Genomic DNA, 9068 nt, shown 5'->3' with positions numbered 1-9068 from the left:
AAGGTAGGAGTGAAGGACAGTTCCCAGGCAATTGGATGGAAAATGAAGTTAGGAACACTGATGGCAGAGCAACTTGTGGGGAAAGATGATGTATTCGTTTGGGACATACTGAGTTTAGGTTTTAAGACATTAAAGTTTGGAGCTCAGCTACTGAAACTGTGTTATCTTCTGTCCTGTGGTGCCTTGCATTGTCTCGTGAGGGCTGAAGTGGAAATCTCCTGCTCTTCCTCCTGCTGTTACCAGGTACTTTTTTTCTGAAGATTCACCTACACTAGAGAATGAAAGACAGAAGACAGAGATGTTGGAGAAGGGGTAACCAGGTTAGAAAGAATAACAAGAGGGACAGCCAATAGAAAGAGAATGTAGGAATTACCAAATAGAACAGTTTTTCTCCTCCTTCTCACCTTTCTACAACCTCTGGAGTCCAGCTATTAAGAACAAAATTAGGAGGTATCATTCATTTCCCAAAACTAAACCTTGCAAGAATTCACACACCATGGGATGATTGACACCCTACAGGAAATACTTCCACAAATAACCTAATATGTAAAATGATTTAGAGACAATTTACTGGTGAGATTAAAATGCCTTTCTTCCTATATACATACTTTAACCTGGATAGATCTCAGAAACATAAAGTTGAATGAAAAAAATCAAGTTGTAAAATAAAACATATAAATATGGAAGTCTTTTTATGGATATATACATATATGTAAAAACATGATTGTTTTTACCAATAGGGAAGGAGTGAGGTAATTGAGAACAGCAAAATACTTCAACCATATCAGGAATGATTTTTTTAATGTAAAAAAAAAGATCTGAAGCATATTTGGCAAAATGTTAACATTTGTTAAATTTGGGAGTTCGTTATGTGTATTTGTTTAAAATATTTCATTAAAATGGCTGTATGGATTTTTTCTTAGACCAGAATTTAAAATAATATATGTAGATGCTCCCTACTCAAGGAAGTGGAGCTTAACCCCTTCCAGGGGTGAGCCAGACTTAGTGATTTGGTTGCAAAAGATCAGAGAAGAGAAAGCGGGAAAATAGTACCTTTATAGTGGAGAAACCTGGCAGATGCCACCTTGACCAAGTGATGATGCTTAACATCATTTTATGTGGGTATCATGTACCCCCTAATATAATGTACTTGGCAAGAAGAACACTTTACCTCTTGCTATTCTTTATAAAACCCAGTAACCCCAGTTAATTATATGAAAACACACACACACACACACCCAGATGTGGGAGCCTTCTAAGTACCTGGGTACTACTCCTTAACACTGACAAAGTCATTGAAAATGAGGAAAGAACGAGAAACTTTCACAGACCAGAGAACTGGGAAGACCTGACAACTAAATGCAACATGATGCCCTGGATTGAAATCTACAACGGAACGAGGATATTAATGGAAAGGCTAGTGGCATCCAAATAAAGTCTGGAGTTAATAGTAATGCCCTAATGTTGGTTTCTCAGCTGTGACAAACCTACCTTGGTTATATAAGATGTTAACAATAGGGGAAAGTAGATGTCAGGTATATAAAAACTCTCTGTACTATTTTTGCAACGTTTCTGTAAATCTAATGTTATTCCATTTAAAAGCTTTTTTTTTTTTTTTTTTTTTTAAATGACTGTATGTCATCAAAAACCCTCCATCTCAAAATGAAACCAATGGGAAATCCTCTGTGTGCCAGAGGATTGAGCACATTATCCAAGTACAGTGGAGCCTTGTTTCTCAGCCTTCAGAGAGGAGGAAGGGTACCATGGAGGTTAATTTTTCAGAAAATTGAAACTAACCCTTCAATCACAAAAAAAAGTGTTGTTATTTTCTGCTATTTTTTTGATGGCAGACTTTCAAAAGTGGATGAAAAAATTCACTCCTCTCTGAACAGAGGACACAGGAGTAACTGAATCCTTTCTGGGTGAGCCAGGGTCACCGGTGTGAATATCTGTTATCGCATTACCTCAATAAATGGCATGGTCCTGCCTTTCATTTGCTTTTCCATGGCATGAAGTTAGAAATACAGGAGCCATCATCTCACAGCTAAGAAATGACAAAGAGAAGGTCACAAAAAATTGATGTGAATTAAGAATAAGAGAGGTGTTTATACAACCCCAGGTGAGCCAGCCCTGGGTAGAGCATATCTTCTACCTTCTTAAACAGGCAGTTTAGCTGAGGGGAGCAGCTGGCAGTTGATTTTCCCATTTGTCTGTGCCATTTCATGGTTAGCAATGCAACCTCTGAATGCAAAGCACATCCTCTGGACAGCAACTGAAGTTCTGAACTGAACTTACCTCATTTCAGGCATGAGAGGCTGGTGAAGGTTAACTCATTGAGATTTTCATGAGGGAATTTAAATTGTGACATTTCCCAGTTCCACTTAGAGAATATTTTCTTTGTTAGATATATCATAGGGCAATAATTTGGCTCATGCTACATGAAGACGTGTCTAATGAAGCCTAAGAAATAGTACAATGTGAGCCTTGGCGATAGGCGGCCAGAGAAGTAAAGGGAGTTTAGGAGGAAGGGGGATTACAAATCAGTCCCAAGCAGTGATGCTTCCCACAAAGGCTTTTCCATTCCCCTGTTCTGGAGCTAAATGGCACCCCATACTTCCTCCTTGGAGAGACCAGGCCTCCCTGGAGCCCAGTAACTGCTCAGCCTCACAGCCCAGCCAAGAGATGGACCCCTCTTCTGGGAAATGAACTTCACCCCAAAAATCTGTCCCAGCTTGTCAGTTAACCCACCAGCCTTCACTTAATCTGACACAAAGATGAGATTGAGTGTCTTCCTAAAGTATTTTCCCCGAGTGATTACCTCTGCAACTCAAATACAAGCTTATCAAGTACTGTAGTCTTATTTCCTGCCCCTTTTTATCATCAAAATCACCCTATTCAGTGTCAGTGGCAATACATATTTCTGGATTAGCAGATTGTGTACTCAGCAATCTCTCCAGGTAACCCAACCCTAAGGCAGTAGGTGGTGTCAAATTATTAGTGCAACAAGAGATATTAGGGGATTTTCAAGAAGCTTCCTGTAGAACATCCACTTTGTCACCTGTTTGCTGGAGTCAGCATCACGGGTGTGACTTAATTAGACAAGGCTGGAGGTTTTGACCTGAAATTAATTGTCAACTAACTAATTTTGAAGAAAAGTCTGAAGGGAAGAAAGATATTTTAATGTCCATACTTTTTCTCTATTCCTCTAGAAAAGTCTGCAAACATCTAGTTTTCATTTTGGGCAGGATTTCTCAACTTCAGTGCGATTAACATTGAAGGCCAGAGAATTCTCTGTTGTGAAGGACTGTCCTGTGCATTATAGGAAGTTGGGCAGCTAGAGTTGCTACAGTTAGCAAATTAAAATACAGAATTCCTGGTTAAATTTGAATTTCAGATAAATACAAATAAATTTTTATAGCATAGGTATGTCCTGTGCAGTATTAGCAGTATCCCTGGCCTCTGTCTACTAAATGCTGATAGCACACTCCCCCACCCCCAGCTGTGACAACCATAAAGTCACCACACATTGATAAATGTCCTCACAGGGAGCAAAACTGCCCCTGTTGAAAACCACTGATTCAGGGTTACACATCAGAAAGCTACAAACATGAACATCTTTATCTTAGCTCCCAGAAGAAAGAGCTTTCTCTGATGAAGTATCCATGAGAGAGTTCGCCAGACGAAGAACTCTTCTCTAAATCTTGCTTAAGCCATTTTGAAAAAGTGTTTTATTCCGTTTTTAAAGTCTCCTGGGATAAATTCCCTTTAGGTGTTTATGCCAGGTAAATTATTGGCTCTCTTTCAAAATTAGCAGGCTCATTTCAATCAGTTAATGTAAATGATGAAAGCTGTGGTATTTTCATTTTTTCCTTAACTGCCAGAAAGCTCAGAGATAAATTTAGTGTTCAGTTGCAAAACCACCTAAGCTCATGGGACTAGCAGTATTTTTTAACACAAACATATACAGTGCCTTTCATATGTTGCATATATTTTAAATTATTTACAAGTATTAAATGTTTAAATTCATTCTATCACTACAACAACCCTATGGTTAAGTCCTATTATTATCCTCCTTCTTTGTGCCTGCAAAAAAACAACTTTATTAATGTCCTGCAGCAGCATGCATTAGTAATTGTAACCATGCATTAAAATTCTCATTTCATGTCATCAAGAGAGTATTCAGTTCTCTTCGTGATACATTATGTTTTACTGAGTTTGTCCCTCCAAAGACCTTTCTGGGAACATTCCTTCTCCAGGGACTGCTTCCTAAGATGCCCAGGTTGCTTACCACAGGTCATCTTTGATCATTTAAAAGCCGTCAAGCCATCTGGACTACACCCTTTTAACTGAGGTTGAGCCAAATTCCCTTCTCTCAAACCCTAACGCCACCACCACTAACAGAACGGGCACCTTGGCTTGGTGAGAGCATTACTAACAACTTAGTGTGGGATTCTGTTTGGTTATGGAATCTTACTTTTATTTAAGCATGCAAAAAATACAGCTAGAAGTAGCCTCCTGCATTCTAAAAGCATTTTTAATCAACTTAAACACAAGTATGTCCTTGGAAAATTCACCACCTGGACTGGTTCACAGTCTGCCTATTTCCCCGTGGAATCTAACATCAGTGTTGTATTTAGCAAAGTCATTTGAGTGACAAACAGTGACTGATCTTCAGAAGCCCCAAGGGGTGGGGGCAGCTGGCCTGGCAGACTTAGATGCTGTCCATGGCTTTGAACTAGCTGAGGGCCTGCACCGGGTTCACGTGCTTCTTCTGAGATGCCCATTTAATCTTGGTCTGTGTCTCATCCTGTTTCTCTCTCTTCACCAAGGGCTTTTCCTCTGGTGCCTTTATCTTCCATGACACTGCAGGAGGGTTGAGGGATGCCATATTCTATGACTTTTGGTATTTGGTAGAGGCAACATAGGATGCCTTCATCATCTGCACCACAGCATTCATCAGTTCTTGACTGCGCAGATCAGGGACGTGGTGCCGTCCACCCCAGGGACAAAGAGCTCCCCGCCGAGATTCTGCACCTCGGCCTTGACCTTGCTGCGGATGTTGAGCTGGTGGCAGTAGAGGGCGATACAGTGCACGTAGACCAGCAGACTGAGTCGGGGCAGACCCAGTAGAGGCAGGCTGGCCTTGCTTGCAGGCCAAGTCGGGGCAGTAGTTTGCAATGGTGCAGCCAAGCTTGTCCATCCTGGATCCTGCCTCTGCAATTTTCTTTGCAGCATTGATTACATCTAATGTATTTTTGAGTGGTCCTTTACCTCGGGTAAGGTCAGTCATCTCCATCATAATCATGCAATGGTGCAACCAAGCTTGTCCATCCTGGATCCTGCCTCTGCAATTTTCTTTGCAGCAGTGATTACATCTGATGTATTTTTGAGTGGTCCTTTACCTCGGGTAAGGTCAGTCATCTCCATCATAATCGTGCACATCTGCTTGGCCAGCACAATGATGTCATTGGCACTGTCATCCCATTTGGACACTTCAGCATCCAGCTTGCTCTTTTCTTCCTGGAAGCTGGCCACCTGTTCTGCAATCTTCACTTTTTGCTCCTGGGGAAGCTGAGCCATGATTGCCTGGACACTCTGGCCAGCTATCAGCTGATTGTCTTCTGTCTAGATGCTCATCCTACTTCTGACATTGAAATCTTCCGTCTCAAAGTCAGAGTCATCCAAGTCCTCAGGGGTCCTTATCATCAGCACTGCTTTCCTGATGTCCCAGATGCCACCATATACCAGGTGGGAGGCATCGATAAACTCATTCTCATCTATGGGCTGGGCAGGGTCTGAGCTGAGGGCTTCCATAGCCACTTCTGCTTGCTCAGTAAAACGTGGCATCACTGTGTTTGGAAAGCAGCTTACTGGCTTCCAGAACCTTCTCTGGTTCTGGACTCCTAGCTCATAGTTGTTCATCTCTGAGCTGACTACGTGAATACCCCTGGCTGCCCGGCCTTGAATTGCACCAGCTGTGTGGTCCAGGCCATCCACATCTTTCTCTTGGAGAGCAACGACACATTTGCTCACATTTTCCAAAATGTGATTCTCTGAGACAGCCAAGAAGTCATCAATGGAAGTAACATCATCAACAGCATCTGTGACAACACAGACTTGTTTTTCCCATTGTTCTTTAAAAAGATCCATGTTCTCTTGGGCCAGTTTACTCTGTGGTTTTCCTAAAGCCAATGCAGCATTGACAACCTGAGGACAGAGGGCTTCTAACTGGCTTGCAGACATTCGAACAAGCTTTACACCTTCTTCGTTATTTGAGATGGAACAGGCCAAGTTGGCAACCCCAATCAATTTGTTGCCATGTTCACAGAAAACTTTGGCATACTACTTATTTCTCATTTCCATTCTTTGCAGCTTAAATCAATACCAAAAGTGGAACATTGGTTTCCAGGAAAGAGTCTGAAACGTGGTCCATGCCAGCTTTGTGGAGCTGTCTACGCAAGTCCCTGGTCGTCTTGTTCATTTTATCTATAGCAGAATTGAGGGTATCACTTCTTTCTTTACATCCAGCCTTGCCCATGTACTCCAAAAGCAGGTCCTGCAGAACCTGGAGGACAGCGTTACACTCTGCCACAATTCGCTCACGATGGTCATCATGTGTGCAGGGCGAGTCATGCGTCAAGGCAGCACCACTAATGATGCTTTCCAGGTGCTCCTCCAGGGAAGGCCTAAAGCACTCCTTGCTGAAGCTCGAAGGGTCCACAATGATTTGTTTCTCAAAGTTGTTGAGCACATATGCCACTTCTCCTCCTCCACCCTGGTGCTGGGAGGCATCGTCCAAGGCAGTGGCCCGGGCTACACTGGAAATGCCTGTGACTGCCTGCTGCAGCTGCTTGTATATCAGGTCCCTGTTGGCCTTATAGGCTGCAATATCAGGGTGCTGTAGGCATGCCTGGGATGCAGTAGAGAGGATTAGAATGTTCTTCTGCAGGATTCCTCCAGCTGCAGCCATCTGACCACAATGGCCAACGTCTTTCAGTTCCTCTTGTCTTTTGGCTGCCATCATGTTCAGCTTCTCCACCTCAGGTTTTAGGGCGTTATATTTTATCCTAAGTCTTGGTCATTGCCAGCATTCCTCAACTTCAGGATACCATCTTCCACAACTTTCAGCTGAACAAGTAATATGTAGACATTTGCCATGTCAGCCAAAATCAGCAACTGGGTAACAGCAGAGAGCAAAGTTCGAGCTGCCCGAGCCATGTTGCCCTGTTTCACGGAAGAGCAGGGATCATCTGCGAACTCGCCCGCAGCAGTTTTCATCAAATCACCTTGTTTTTGAACATCCTCTACAGCAGCCACAAGCTCTTCCTTGAGAAAACTGGCTCTGCTTCGCAATTTTATCCTCCTTCTCCAAGAAATTCTTGTTCAACAGATGCAGCCAAAACATGGGCCTTCTTAGAATGACCTCTTTTCTTATTAGAGGGCCCCTTACTGTTGGTGTTTACCAGGGTTGTAACCTGTGTAACAAGTCTCTCAACTGCCAGAGTCCTGATCTCTAGACTTTTGGCGTCCCACTTGAAGTTTAAATTGCCTGCGTGGACAGCAGTCATTTCTGTGGCGAGTGGGGTGAGCACGGGATTCTGGAGGCCTGAAGACGATACCTGCTGCTTTGTCCTCCTCCCTTTTAGAGATAAGGAAACTGAGGTACTTTGTTGTTGTTGCTATTGCTGTATTTCCTTTCTCACCATCATCCTTATTGTGTATGTAAAGCCTCACCAGATTCCATTTGGAAGTTGATTGGGTGTAAGTTAACATATCACACACCAATTTCAGGTCCTTTCAGCCTCCCCTGTCTCTTGTTCCAGCTGCCACCTTGGCACCCAGCTCCAATTATTTCTGCCAGGCACCTCCTTCCAGAGTCCAGCTCCATACCCATGCCATGAGCCTCAATCTTCCCATCCTAGGATTACCTGTTAACTTCCAAGGAATTCAGAGGCCCTGCCTCAGGCCCCAGAATTGCACAATTCATAATTACAGAGGAATTAACACCACATGGTCAAAATGCTCCCAAATGGGAGATGAAAACTGATAGATTTTTTTTTTTTTTTCTAGTTCCAGACTTGGGATGTAGCTTTTCAAAGTCCTGGTCTTGTAAGATAGAGCAATTAGAAGTATCTAGTGGTGACCAGCTCAGTTATGTCTGCTTGAATTTCTCTCTCTCCTTTGCTGCCTCACTCCCCTCACTTTTGCTCCATGGGATCACACTCCCTATCGCAGTAGTAGCAACAGAGCATTTTCAGGCTCTGCTTTCCAAGGAATCTGGATTAAGTAATTTAATTATAAGTAAAATTATACCAACTGGAAGTTTATCTAGTCATTTTCATTAACTTCAGAATCAGTAATGTTTATTGTGGTCTAATCAGAATGATATTCTGGAATATTATCCCTAGAAGTGCTATGGGATCTTTGGGGTGTCAATTTACTGTCCAGAAACCTCTGTGGCTGGTGGCACCTTTGCCTGAGTTCTTGTCCTCCACTCAGGAAGAATGAGGTATGCACACAAGTGGAGGGTGAACAAGATGAAGAGGAACTTTACTGAGTGTTAGAACAGCTCAGAGGAGACCTGCAGTGGGTTCTGTAGCTCCTCTCTGTAGGCAGGTCATCCTGTTCAGTGTTCAGCTCTCAGTAAATAGAAGGCCCTGGAGAGGGTAGCTCCTCTCTGCTACTGGTTGTGCTGACGTTTGCTGCTCTCAGCAGAGAGGAGGCCCTGGAGAGGGCAGCTCCTATCTGCAGCTGGTCGTCCTGATATCTGCCCAGCTCCTAGCAGAGAGGAGGTCCCGGAGTGGGTTGCTCCTCTCTGCAGCTGGTAATCCCATCATTTGCTCAGCTCTGGCTGTGCCTGGAGCTTTTATGGGCCTCAGAGAGGAGAAAGTACACACTGATTGGTCCATGGGTGGCCATAGTAGGCCCAGAAAGGACACCAATTCCAGCCCATGGGACTGGCAGCCCCGCCCCCAGCCTTCAGGAACTGCCCCCTTCTGTCCGGGAATCTGTCTACCTCCTGCTGCTGTTAATGGTATCCAGGCTCTGCCCCAACTTTGCTTCAAGAT

General features: G+C 43.5%; 1 pseudogene; it reads right to left on the bottom strand.

The window, feature by feature from the left end:
• Positions 1-4711: 4711 nt before the first annotated feature.
• LOC104657187 lies at positions 4712-7568 on the bottom strand (annotated as a pseudogene).
• Positions 7569-9068: the final 1500 nt, after the last annotated feature.

This window comes from Rhinopithecus roxellana, chromosome 3 (assembly GCF_007565055.1).
Source record: "Rhinopithecus roxellana isolate Shanxi Qingling chromosome 3, ASM756505v1, whole genome shotgun sequence".
Taxonomy (NCBI): domain Eukaryota; kingdom Metazoa; phylum Chordata; class Mammalia; order Primates; family Cercopithecidae; genus Rhinopithecus; species Rhinopithecus roxellana.
Note: the sequence above shows the minus strand (reverse complement) of the source record. Positions and strands in the feature narration are given on the sequence as shown.